Raw genomic sequence first — 14,175 nt, 5'->3', positions numbered from 1 at the left:
CCAAGAGACCGATAGATTTATTGCAACATGTATAAAAGGGAGGATTTTGCCTAAAAGCATCTCCTGGAATTTGGGACGACTAGAGCAAAGTTCATACTAGTACCGGTGGTTTGAGATTGGTTTGCAAGATCCTTGCTTGAAGAAAGCAATACCTTAAGAGTTCTAAGTAGATTAATTATGAACCTAGAGTCATTGGAAATAAAGCAGTAATGATGTAACAAGTAAGCTGAGCTTTGCGCAGAGAAGTGATGGAACAGACTGATAGAAAATCCCTGGTACTTTCCTTTTCATTAGATCTAGGTGTATAGTAGATGAAATGCAGTGGCTTAGTGGTTAAGATACCAGTTCTGATGATCAGCAGGTTGGCAATTTGAGGCCCAGGTGCTGCATGATGCGGTGAGCTCCTGTCCTAGTCCCAGCTTCTGCCAACCTAGCAGTTCGAAAGCATACAAATGCAAGTACAGTCATCCCTCCTAACTCATGCATCTCAGATCCAGAACGTTAAAAATCTGTAGGGGGCAACCTCTGCTAATTTTAATGGGGCATGGTCCCGCACACACATAGGCACGTGCCTCATTCATGCTTATTGGGCTTGAATGTGTGTGAGCCTCTGTTTTCGGGGCGGGGGGGGGGGGTCCAGAATGGATCCCCCACAAAAATGGAGGGCCAACTGTAGATATATAGGTACCGCTTCTCAGTGGGAAGGTAACAGTGTTTGGTGCAGTCCTGCTGGCCACATGATCATCAGAGCAGTCCTTGGACAACCCTGGCTCTTCAGCTTAGAAATGGAGATGAGCACTGTCCCCTACAGTCAGTTACAACTAGACATTCACGTCAATGGACTACCTTTACCTTTGCATGTATTTTGATATGCTTGGGCTACATTTCCTATTCCTTTTCTGAGATCACTTCCCTTCCTTTTATCCCCTTCCTTCAGAAAAAGGTTCCTTTCACATCACATTACACAATTACAACAGTATGATTCCACTTAACTATCATGGCAACATCCTACAGAATCTAAGGGTTTGTCGTTTGATGAGGGACCAGAGCTCTCTGGCTGAAAATTCAAAATACCGTACCCCTACCTAAACTGCAAATCCCAGGATCCCATGGGATGCAACCATGGCAGTTCAAGTGAAATCATTGTGCTATAATTGTGTTGTGTGAAAGGGCCCAGACAGAGAGTGAGGTGGCTCAGGGAGTCTCCACAATGGCTGCCTGAACAGACCTATACCATAAGGGTTTCTGTAACCACTTATAGCATTTGCTCTCCCTATAGAGAGAATATACCTTCCTATGAGTAAAATCTCTCTACAGGGAGAGGGAATGCTAAATTGCTTACAGAAACTCTTGTTGTTTTGTGTGCCTTCAGCTCATTTCTGATTTATGGTGACCCTAAGACAAACCTATCACGGGGTTTTCTTGGAAAGATTTATTCAGAGGAGGTTAGAATAGAATCATAGAATGATAGAGCTGGAAGAAACCCCAAGGACGGTCCCGTCCAACCCCCTGCCATGCAGGAACTCACAATCTAAGTTGCCATTCCCCTGAGGCTGAGAGCATGTGACTTGCCCAGGGTCACCCAGTGGTTTTCATGGCCAAGAGGGGATTCCAACCCTGGTCTCCACTAGAACACTCAAACCACTGTGCCATGCTGGCTCTCACAAAAAAACCTAGTACTGGCTTTTTACCCTAGTACAAGTATCTAGAGAGTCAGTGTGATGTTGTAGTTTGAGCCTTGGACTATGATTCTGGAGACAAGGGTTTGATTTCTTGCTCAGCCATGGAAACCCACTGCATTCTCAGCCTCAGAAAAAGGCAAAGGGAAACCTCCCCTGAACAAATGTTGCCAAGAAAAGCCATGATAGGTTTGCCTTAGGACAGGGGTAGGCAACCTTTTTGACCCGAGGGCCGGGTTGCTGTCCCTCAGACAACTGGGGGGCCGAAGCCAAAAAATAAATAATTAAATAGTTTTTTAAAAATTTAAATAAATAAATAAACCAGGACAAATGTAGGACAAAATTTTCAAATGGTGGACACTTTTTTTAAAAAAAGTGGAGGACACGTGAAAAAAATTGCTGATTTTAAAAAAAATGTTAATATAAATGAATGTTTCTGAGGCGTCTATAGACAATTGCCCCCCTTGCCCCTGCGTGCGAGAGGCCAAAGGCCCCGGCGGCAATCGACGGCAGGACCGGGCTGGGGCCGGTCCCAAGGCCTCGCCGGGCCGCATCCGGCCCGCGGGCCGCAGGTTGCCTACCCCTGCCTTAGGATCATCATAAATCAGAAATGGCTTGAAGGGATGCAACAACAATGTATCTAGAGTAGCTATTTCTGCTTTATTGCTATAAACTGATAGCACAAGCCTTTTGCACTCTGCTAAAATAAAATATCAAATATTCTTACAGGATTAATGTCAAAGGAGTGTTTTAATCTTCCCAGGATGATGTAAATCAACAACAAGCCCAGTGAAAAATTGAACACAAATGTCTGTGAGTGCATCTACACTGTAGAAATAATGCAGTTTGACATCACTTTAACTGCCATGGCTCCATCCTACAGAATCCTAGGATTTGTAGTTTAGTGACAATAGCATGCATTGGCAGAAAAGGCTAAAGACCTTGTAAAACTACAGATCCCAGGATTCCATAGGATGGAGCACTATCTCACATGAAGTGGTGTCAAACTACATTATTTCTATAGTGTAGATGCAGCATGTATGTGGTTTCTGTTTTCAAGGGTGAAGCTTGCTGTGTGACAATACATCAGCTGCATTGTGATCAGTGAAGTGGGTAGCAGTCCACAAAAGCTTATGACTAAAAGAACACGTTATTCTGTAAGTGCTAGAATATTGTTTTTCCTACAACAGACTAACAAGGTTCTCCTCCTTCCTGAATTTTCAAAATGAATTTCTTTCTCATGACTCAAAAGGAACACATTAGTTATCTTTCGGTAGTTTTCAGTTATTTTTAGTTAGATTACTTAGCTGTGGTTGTTGTTCTAATCTGCTTTGTATCTAAGGCTGCTAGCCTGAGGTACCAAACACATTCTCCATTCTCACTGGCATCTCATCGTTCCCAAAAGACAGCTGCATAAGGTGCAATATAAGCCAGCACTTGAACCATGTAGTACTGCTCCTCCAGCATTTAGTATAACCTCAACTTATAACAATAAAATCAACAAAAAGGTTAAAGGGACACCACAAAAGCAGTAAAATGGTATCTTCTTATTACAATCATAGGCTAACATCCCATTGGCATTTTATGGGAATTTATATACATTCTCTTACGCATATGGTCATATATTATCTGGATTATTATTATTATCCAATTATCTGGACCCATTTCAAACTGGATTCAGGGCGGCATCCGGAGTTGAGACGGTCTTGGTCACCTTAGTCGATGATCTCCGTCTAGGCATTGACAGGGGAAGTGTGACCCTGCTAGTGCTCTTAGACCTCTCAGCAGCCTTCAAAACCATCGACCATGGTATCCTTCTGGAACGCCTGAGAGAGTTAGGTATCGGAGGCACTGTTCTACAGTGGTTCCGGTCCTACCTCTCAGGCAGATTCCAGATGGTGGCGCTAGGAGACAGTTGCTCTTCTAAAAGAGAGATAAAATTTGGTGTACCCCAGGGCGCAATATTGTCTCCTATGCTGTTTAACATTTACATGAAGCCGCTGGGAAAAATCATCCGGAGACATGGGGCAGGATGTTATCAGTACGCTGATGACACCCAAATATATTTCTCTATGTCTCAGACTGATGCAATGACTAAGGATGGCTCTCTCCTCTGAATGCCTGTCTTGGGGTGGTAATGGACTGGATGAGGGAAAACCGACTCAAGCTGAATCCAGGTAAGACGGAGGTACTTGTTATAGGAAACCCAAGCCCAGGTATGGAATTATGTCAGCCAGTTCTGGATGGGGTCACACTTCCCCTGAAAGACTCTGTCCGCAGCTTAGGGGTGCTCCTTGACTCGTCGCTTCACCTGACAGCTCAGGTAGATGCGACAGTCAGGAGCACTTGTTATCAGCTTCGGCTGATACGCCAGCTGCGCCCCTTCCTGGAGCAGGGAGACCTTGAAACAGTTGTACATGCGCTGGTCACCTCTCAAATGGACTTCTGTAATGCGCTGTATATGGGGCTACCCTTGTGCCAAGTTCAGAAACTTCAACTTGTACAAAATATGGCAGCCAGGTTAATTACAGGTACTCGTCGTAACGATCACATAACTCCAGTTTTGAAATCCCTTCACTGGCTGCCAGTTAGTTTCCGGACAAAGTACAAGGTGTTGGTGATTACCTTCAAAGCCCTACATGGCTTGGGTCCAGAATACTTAAGAGATCGCCTCCTTCCATACTGTCCGTCCCGCACTCTAAGGTCCTCGGGGAAGAATCTACTTCAGCCAATAAAATCTAGGCTAACTTCAGTCACCCAGAGGGCCTTTTCCATCGCAGCTCCGAAGCTATGGAATGACCTGCCGAAGGAGATCCGTGACATTTCTACTCTTACAGCCTTTAAGAAGGCTCTTAAGACGGATCTCTTCCGGCAGGCCTTCCCTACCTAGTTCTACTCCCCATTTACCGTGACTTACGTCACTCTGTCCACCAATTCTTCTCTTAAATTAATGAGAAAAATTGAATTGAATTGAATTGAAAGTATATTCTTGCCTCAAGAAGAAGAGCCCTCCCTCCCCCCCAACTGTCATCATCAGACCTAGGAGGGAGTGAAAAAGACAGGCCCAATTGCCATCAGGCCTAACTGTGAATTTACTGTAACTCACGTCGCTCTGTTTTATTTTACTATATTTTATTTATTTTTGTATTTTACTTTATTCTCTATATTTTTATTGTTGTAACCCGCACAGATTCCTTGTGATTGGGCGGGGCTATAAATAAATTATATATATATATATATATATATATATATATATATACACACACACACACACACACACACACACACACACACAGAGAGAGAGAGAGAGAGAGAGAGAGAGAGAGTGTCATGGTGTGATATCTGTACTTTATTAAATCCACAGTTGTGGAACTGAAGTTGCACATACAGTTATACATTCTTGGATGGTGCATAACTACTTATCAGTACCTTCAATGGACCACTTGATACACTGGGATTGTGGAAATAGTGAGCATATCTGCAGACATGCAGTTGGTTGCACAATGGTGATACTGAGCAGAAAGGTAGTATAGTGCAACCACCACTTAGTAATGAAAGAGTACACACTACACAAGCACAATGTAAGATTTTGGCAGCATGATGTTGTGGTTTGAGTTCTGGACTACATGACTCTGGAAACCAGGGTTTAAATCCTGGCTCAACCATGGAAACCCATTGGGTTACTTCGGGCAAGTCACACTCTCTCAGCCTCAGAGGAAGGCATTGGCAAATCCCCTCTGAAGAAATCTTGCCAAAAAAGCACCATAATAGGTCGCCTTAGGGTCACCATAAGTTGGAAATGACTTGAAGATACACAACAACAACAACAACAACAACAATATAATTATGATTTTTGTGCTAAGAAAAGGAATTAAAAATTGGTTCTTTTCAGAGCCAACGTGGTATAGTGGCTTGAACACTGGACTACAACTCTGGAGATCAGGGTTCGATTCCCTCTTGGCCATGGAAACCCACGAGGTGACTTTGGATGAGTCACAAACTCTCAGCCCTAGAAAACCTGTGATAGGCTTGTCTTAAAGTCACCATAAGTCGGAAACAACTTGAAGGCACACAACAACAATGACGACAACAATTTGAACTTATGTCATTTCAAGCTGTAGACCAGCATACATGGGGTGACCAGGCATCCTCCTTTTCCAGGACATGTCCTACATTTCAATCTTCTGAGCAGGAGGAATGCCAAAATGTCCTCCATTTTGAGCATGACTGAAAAGCATGACTTTATATTATATTCATATTCATATTTTTAGTTTTTATTTTGTAGTGTCCTACATTTTGCTTGAGTGTCCTGCATTTTGTGGTGCCTTGTCCTCCTTTGCAGTTGTGAATCTGGCCATCCTTCTCCATACAGCCTATGACAGAAACCAGTAATTTTTCTATGGATAATGTAGGGTGGTTACTGTGCCCAATACTTTTTCTTACTTTCTCTTATTCTCCTTTCCCTATATGGTTGAATCATTGCAGTCATGATAGGGAACGTGTTGCGAGCTGGTTTGCAGTTCCCATTAACCCTAGTCAGCATAGCTGGTGGTGAGGGATTATGGGACATACAGTCCAACAGGACCGAGAGGGCCAGAGATTCTCGTCCCTAACATATAGGATATCCTGGCCTTTCCAACAATGTATGAGATATGTACCTCCACACACCCCACTTATCTAGCTGTCCTTTCCTTGTGGAGTTTGACTCAGCAGCAGTGAGTCATCAAGAGTGTGATTTAACACCAGGGTTGTGAATGAACTCTCTTGGCTCAGCCCGCTATTTTTGTACAAAGTGGAAGGTTTTCTTGTGGCCATCCTCCTCTTCCAAATTGTCATCTGATCACACGGGCTTTACATAACAAAGCTGTTATGTGAAGTGTGATATGAAGTACAGAACAAGTAGGCAGGCTGGGGTAAGTGGAGGAAAGACGGTTGGCTGTGAGTGAGAGGGAAGAGGATTTGTTCCTTCATTTGCTGCTGAAAGTTTCTCTCTCAACAATTGAAAGGCCTAGACGCATGGCTTGACAGATATTATAATGGTCATATGGTGCTGCTGTATTATTTTCTCAGCTACCGACTGACGTGTTTACATGATCACCTGCCAATGACAAAGCTTTTGGTTAGGATGCATCTCTTGTTTGCATACTTCATCATTTCTCAGTCTGGCTCCTGTAGAATGGTCACCAGTGGAAGCTTTATGAAATTGCCAGACCATCTTGTGGGTTGGCAGCTGGCCGCATTTTTAAAAAAGCAGATTTGCTGACTGTATAAAGGCTCTGTCAGACATAGAATCATAAAGCTGGAAGAGACCAGTTTCCAAGTGAGTGTGTTCCACTGTCAAACAGATCTTACTGTCAGGTGGTTCCTCCTAATGTTCAAGTGGAATCTCTTTTCCTATAGCTTGCAATCCATTGCTCCAAATCTTAGGTTCTGGAGCAGCAGAAAACAAGTTTGCTCCCTCCTCAATATGACGCCCCTTCAAATATTTAAAAAGAGCTATCATATCACCTCTTAACTGTCTCTTCTCCAGGCTAAAGATACCCAGCTTCCTAAGTCTCTCTTCATAGGGCATGGTTTCCAGACCCTTCACCATTTTGGTGGCCCTCCTCAGGACACGCTCCAACTTGTCAACATCCTTTCTGAATGGTGGTGCTCAGAACTGGACACAGTATTCCAGATGAAACCTGACCAAAGCAGGATAGTGTGGCACTATGACTTCCCTTGATCTAGACACTACAAGCCTTGTATTAAAGCAGAGGAAGCAAACTGAACACAAAGGCGGGATACAAACCGCCGCTTTGCGGCGCTTCCCCACCGGCGCCATTTGCTCTGTGGGGGAGCTGCAGCAGCCAAACCGCGCGGCTCCCGCGCGGAGCAAAAAAGAAGCTCCATTTCGGAGCTTCTTCTTGCGGCGCACTGATGATGTCACGAAGCGCCACTGGCACATTCGCGATGTCATAGGCGCCGCGACACGTCTGGACGCTATGCGTCCAGTACGTAAAGATAGCGGCGCCCATGTGGAAGGGGCGCCGCCATCTTGTATGTATTGTATACGTACTAGGGTTAGGGGGGTAACCCTAGTACGTATACAATACGTACTATATGGCGGTGTGTATCCCACCCATGTGTGTTTATTTACATCTCATACCAGTGGTGGTTTCTCCATAGGACTCAGTAATTTTTATCTTCAATTCAGAGGTGATTCATGCTAAACAGACAAAATTACTTGTCTGTGTCTGCTGTCTCTTTGAATTTGTGCTGCCAAAACCCCTACTTCTAAACACTTTTTTTTTAAATTCACAATTACCATGACTGAGTTTAAAGCTTCTACAAGGTTTTCTTCATTCCCATGTCGCTATTAATTCCCATCCCAGTGCTCAGTCTCTAATGTGTTCCGTGTATCCAATGCCCACCCCTCTTCCCAACTTCATATCTTCTCACTTTTTCAACTGCACAGTGTTAAACCATGAGAACATTCTCATACTCTTTGATTCCTTGAATTTTTTCCTGGCAAATGAATGATCATTTGATGGACTCTAAATCATTCTAGATGAATGAATCCTCACTTCAGAATTCAGCAGCCAACAGTTCTGTTATTGTTGCTTGTTACAGAAAGTTCCAGGGAAATCGAATTGTTACCTAAACCCCAAATCCAATGTTTATGCTGTTCCATTCCGGAGAAAATACAGAACTTCTTTTTTGCTTTTGACACATCGCTTGTCACTTTCCCTCAGCCAGAAACCCCATGGGCAGAGAAAAGAGCAATGAAAATTATTTTCAACTAAACCACAGAGGAACTAAAAGAACTGTAGGGATCAAGACCTCTTGGTAGTTTTATAGTTCAATATGATTGATGTTTTGGGAAATGACATGCCAAAATGTTCAGAGCTTCCAAAGCGTTTTCAGATATTTCACCCCGCTGGGTGCTTTTTTCAACTTGTAGAAGTTTACAAGACATTTTCCCATCTTAAAAAAGAAGTATTTAACAGTAGAGTACAGTACACACAGGAACAAAACCTTTTTTTAAATGAGAAAAAAAGTCATACAAATTTATGAAAGCCAGAAGATGGGATAAACAAAGCCAGCATGGCACAATGGTTTTGGTGTTGGACTATGACTCTGGAGACCAGGGTTCAATTCCCCACATGGCCATGAAACCCACTGGTGACCTTGGGCAAGTCAAATGCTCTCAACCTCAAGAGAAGACAATTACAAACCTCTGAACAAATCTTGCCAAGAAAATCCTATGATTTTGGCCTGAGGGTCGCCATAAATCAGAAATGACTTGAAGGCACAGAACAACAACAAAGCATTATCATTCTTCCATTGTTCATCTTCTTTTCTGAAATCTCCAGACAGGGAAAATATGGCCCTCAAGGTATGGCTAGATTGTAATTTCCATAATCTGGCATGGTTGGTTGTGAATCTGGTAGAAATGGAAGTTCCAGCCCTACAATGATGTCGTCAGGTCTGAAGAAACAGTGGATGCATCTTTGTTGCTCCAGTGTGTATCCATTTACAGATGTACACTTGAATATTGAGATTCATGGGCTTATGATTCACCAGGAGCTCCTTTTTGGCAGCTGTGATAAGGTGGAGATTGTTTATTTAGCACTATCAGGGTACATAGCATTTTACATTGTAGCATTGTTAACATTATAAAGGTGATGGCACTGAAGAGGAGATTACGTCCAGCAGATGCATGCTGTTCTCTCCCTGTAAGAGGCCACAGCAGTGGAGCTGGAACATGGAGGAAGGGTCTTTCATCTGCTTCTGGGCCTAGACATGATGGAGCTGTGCCTGTTTTTTCTTCTTCCCTCTCTGGGGGACCTGGAGGCTGCCCCTTTTACAGCCAGATTGGGGCCACGGCAACCGCATGCCACAGCCCTGATCTGGCCTTTGCAGGGCACAAAAAGCTGCAAAAAGTGGCTCCTTTTTGTGCTCTGCAAAGTGTGCGATAGCCATGCCACCGCAGCTTTACAGCACTCAACAGGGCAATAATCCTAGCTATGAGACTGAGGCTGTTACAGACTTTTCTGTGACATGCTGGGAGGGCAAGCACATCCCTGACATTAGGCAGAATGAGGCAGCCAATTTTGGAGTGCAATTAAAGAGCATAAAACTGTTGGTTATTACCTTTGTGTCACTATGGGGTGGGGACACAATGCTCAGTTTTAGAAGCTTTTGAGGAACAGTGGGAGAAAGTTTGAGTTGGGAGAAGCAGCAGCTTAGGTTAGGTTTGGGGCATTTGGGAGATGAGTGCCATGCAATAGTATTGCTTGCATCCCTCTTATCTTTGACTATACACACATACACTGCCTGCCTGCCTGCCTATCTGCTTTGTGATTGCAACATTAAGTGATACAAGGGGAGAGGGCCTTGAGCCTGTTGGCATGGAGAAAAATTACACCTAGCATTTAAAGAGCACATATCCAATGTTTGAAGCTCTTCATCTGTCTTTCTCAGTCATACCAATAACATCAAAAATGCACCAAACAGTGATACCTTATGTGAAGTCGAAGGCTTTCAGAGCCGGCATCCGTAGCTTTTGTGGGTTTTTCAGGCCATGTTCTAGAAGAGTTTCTTCCTGACATTTCGCCAGCATCTGTGGCTGGCATCTTCAGAGAATGCTTGCCTGGAAAGGAGTTGGGTATATATATTGTGTGACCTGGAAAGGCAGGAGTGATTTGCATGTCTATTGTTCTGTTGCTAATGGCAGGCCTCAGGCAGACAATGAGCACTAATCAAGCAGACACTGATCCTTTTTTGCAGACTCTCCCACCCTGAGGCCTGCCATTAGCAATAGAGTAAATCACTCCTGCCTTCCCAGGTCACACAATATATATAAAGCCCTACATGGCTTGGGCCCGAGTTACTTGAGGGAGCGCCTTTCCCCACACAATCCGCCCTCACTCTCAGAACAACAGGGAAATATTTATTAGAGTGCCCTAGGGTGAGACTGACAACAACTCACCGAAGGACATTTACGTCCACAGCTCCGACCCTCTGGAATAAACTTCCAGACGAAATTCGGCTCTGTTCCACCTTGGATGCCTTTAAGAAGGCCCTGAAGACTCATTTATTTAGGTTTGCATACCCTCCGGACCCCTAGTAGAATGCTATTCCCTGATGGAAAGTTCATTTTAGGATTCGACTGATAGATTCTCTGACTGATAGATTTTATCTTGCTGTCTGTATGTAGATTTTAAAATTTTTATTGAATTGAATGCTTATTTATGATTGTGTTACACTGTTGTATACTTTTGCATATTTTTTGAGGAACTGTAAACTGCTTCGATCTGCTGGAAAAGCGGTATAAAAATAAAGTTTTTATTTTTATTATTATTACACACACACACACACACACACACACACACCTCCTTTCCAGGCAAGCATTCTCTGAAGATGCCAGCCATAGATGCTGGCGAAACATCAGGAAGAAACTCTTTGAGAACATGGCTGCATAGCCCGAAAAACCCACAAAAAACTAATGATACCTTAATTGCAACAACCAAAATGCACAATATACATATTGCGTGCTTTCAAAGGCAAGGTGTTAAAAAGCATGCAGGTGGGGGGAAATAGAAGATATTAGTCATATGCCTGCATTTTGCTGGTTTTGTTCTCAGTTCAGATTGTGTAGAAGGGTATCTCTTGCAGGTTGGCACCTCCTCCTTCTAGCCAAGTGGCTGCTGAGAGATTCTCAAAGTCCAGGAAATTTAAATCCATTTGTGAAATTCAGGAATTGTTATGATTGACAAGAAGATTTGTATTATTCCTATAAGAGGAGTTGGATTGAGGTATCCTACTTAACAGATCAGTTTATCACACAGAGGGTGAATTGGTAAAATCCCGTGCAGAAATGGGATTTTAAAATCCAGGTGTTGTTTGTCAGATGCGTTGGAGTGAAAGAGAAATAACATGAAAATAATCCAAATGAAATAATCAGAATTTAGCGAAAGTAAAAAGGAGTTGGTTTTGATGACTTTGGGTTCGGATTATTTTTGTGTTCTTTCTCTTTCACACAAATGTCTTCTGAAAAATGTCCCACAAATGTGGTTTTTTTCAACTTTCTGTTTGGGCTAACCTTGAATGTCGTTGTTTTCTGTTTAAATTTAATTTCTGTACGGGATTCATCCTGTGTGATAAACTCTAGAGGACAGTCCTCTGTTTGAAAGCATCCTCTTTTGAGAAGGCTGTGCCTAGTGTAAAGTTTAAAAGTTACGGTGGAACAAACCTCTTCAGCTATAAATTTTCAATTCCAGCAACACTGTCTGTTTTATTTCTGGGCAAACAAAGCCTAGAATCTTTGCTGCTAGGCCTATGAAGAAGCCTCACAAAGTCATTTGGTTTTTTTCCTAGGTAAGTGGCCAAAGGGCTACAGCTCCAGGCTGTTACTTACCAGAAAGCTATTTAATATAAGGCTCCTCCATCCTGCCAATGCATTGTTCTGTTTCTTGTTGTTTGTCTGTTTCCATTATTCTTGAAATATGTTTTATTTCTAGACCTATGTTTAGTTATTGAATGTTTTATCTAGAATTAGAAGAAATACATTTGTTATTTGTTTACAGGTAGCATCAATCATTACAGATATAAATCTATTCATGCAAAGTTATTGTCTCACATGATAGGGATGTATAGCGTGTTTATAATCAAGGTTGTAAATGAGCTGTTATACTTACGCTCAATGCCAAACTGGGGGTAAAAAAAGCTTAGCAAGTCTGTTTTCTGCATTTTAAAATAGCCAGCTTCAATTACCTTAGTTTGGGGATTCCCAAAGACTTTGTTCCTAACCTAGGAAAACCAAAATGATCATTAGGGAGAGGGAGTCATCCTATTCTTATGTTCACATTATTTGTTTAAAAACAGTGGTTACTAAACTTTGATTCTCCAGATGTTTTGGACTTCAGGTCCCAGAATTCCATGCTGTCGGCCAAGCTAGTTAGGGTTCCTGACAGTTGAAGTCCAAAACACCTGGAGGATCAAAGTTTGGGAATGGGCAGAATAACTTACCTGGGTATATATGGAACATAGATCTATTTATGTCTGTTCTGAAGGAACTTATAATCTAAAACAAATCATACAAAGGAGAAAATGGGACCAATGCCTGGAAATGTTACCTTTTTGAATACAGCTCGCAGAATCATGTATGACCCAGCATGGCATAGTAGTTCCACATGTAAAACTATATTACAGCTGGCCAGTCATGATCCCCACCCCCAGACTTACTCTAGTGGTGCTGGAATCTCAGATGGCCATTCTGTCCCTGCTGGAGGGAAGGCCAGAGAAGCATCTGGTTATGTTCCTGTGTAGTTGGACATAAATGATCACATCCTCCACTTGCATCTGCCAGGGTCTTCTGGAGGTCTCAGGGTATATATAAAAAAATCACATCTTGCTACATGGTCATAGTCAGACACTTGTTATATCTCTCCTTTCCACTGAGCATGAATGACTGTGAGGGGGAGACTTCAGATGCTCTAGAGTAAGTTGAGGAGGGTGTCTTTGGTCATTATGGAGGAAGAAAGGAATACCAGCCCCTGCACTAACCAGAAAAGGACATATGGAAGCACAAGGTTCACTTACATCTAGATATGCCACTAACAAGATGCCAGTCAGAATCTCCAGGCAAGAATATCCTGAGTGGTGTTGTCCAAAAAAGTAACTTTTTCACAACCTCGGAGAGACAAGGGTAGAGAGGAAAGAACTGAAGCGCATACTGTATCTTACACAATGAGCCCTCCATATCCATGGATTTTGTTATCCACTGATTCAAGCATCCACAGTTTGAAAATGTTTTTAAAATATACACATTCCAGTAAACCTTGATTTGGCCATTTGACATGAAGGGACTGTCAGGACCATGTGGCACACTTGGCCTGGAAATGACATGGATGTGGCCACTGGAGCAGAGGCTACTACAGTTCAAGTGGCAGGTGCGTATGAGTCAGAATTAGGAAGCTGTGCATCATGAGACATCTGATGCAACATGCAAGTAGGTGAAGTCAGCCGGGGTGCATCATGGGATACGATATGATGCAACATGCACTGGGTCTGAAACCAGCAAGGTCTCATTGGTGGCATGGCTATCACATGACTTCACAGAAGACCATCTATATAAGGGAGAAGGTGACTGTCTCCATTGTTGGGTTGTTGTGGTCGGTGACTGGCAAAGCACTTTGTTTGTTTGTATATAGAGCTGTGAGTATCCAAGACAGCTGTCTGGTACTCTGTGCGTTCTTGTAAATAGCTTACAATAAGTGATTAAAGCCCTCGGTGTTCGAGAGAGCCTTGCTGTCCAGCAGTGTTTATTTCTTCAAGCTGGGAGCTCAAGGCTGGTCAGCCTGCGTGGGAGGAATTCTGCCTTCTCAGCCTGAAGCCTTTGCAGACGTCTTTCCAAGAACCTTCTCGTGGTGTCTTGCCTACGTGGATAAACTCTGCAAGTGGTCGTAGTGGACACAGCACATTTTTCTATGCCCCAACAGGGACACCATAT

At 43.0% G+C, this 14,175-nt stretch overlaps 1 long non-coding RNA gene across 1 annotated transcript; it reads right to left on the bottom strand.

Annotated features, from left to right (window-relative positions):
* Positions 1 to 12,125: 12,125 nt before the first annotated feature.
* Positions 12,126 to 13,312, bottom strand: LOC149320124 (uncharacterized). The gene is made up of 3 exons (XR_016279915.1): positions 13,266 to 13,312; positions 12,438 to 12,473; positions 12,126 to 12,212 (listed from the first exon to the last, which is right to left on the bottom strand). It is a non-coding gene; the product is annotated as an uncharacterized LOC149320124 (long non-coding RNA).
* Positions 13,313 to 14,175: the final 863 nt, after the last annotated feature.

The sequence above is a fragment of the Sceloporus occidentalis genome, unplaced genomic scaffold, assembly GCF_023333645.1.
Source record: "Sceloporus occidentalis isolate IW3139 unplaced genomic scaffold, rSceOcc1.0.p SCAF_2, whole genome shotgun sequence".
Taxonomy (NCBI): Eukaryota; Metazoa; Chordata; class Lepidosauria; order Squamata; family Phrynosomatidae; genus Sceloporus; species Sceloporus occidentalis.
This window is presented reverse-complemented; position numbering and strand designations above follow the sequence as displayed.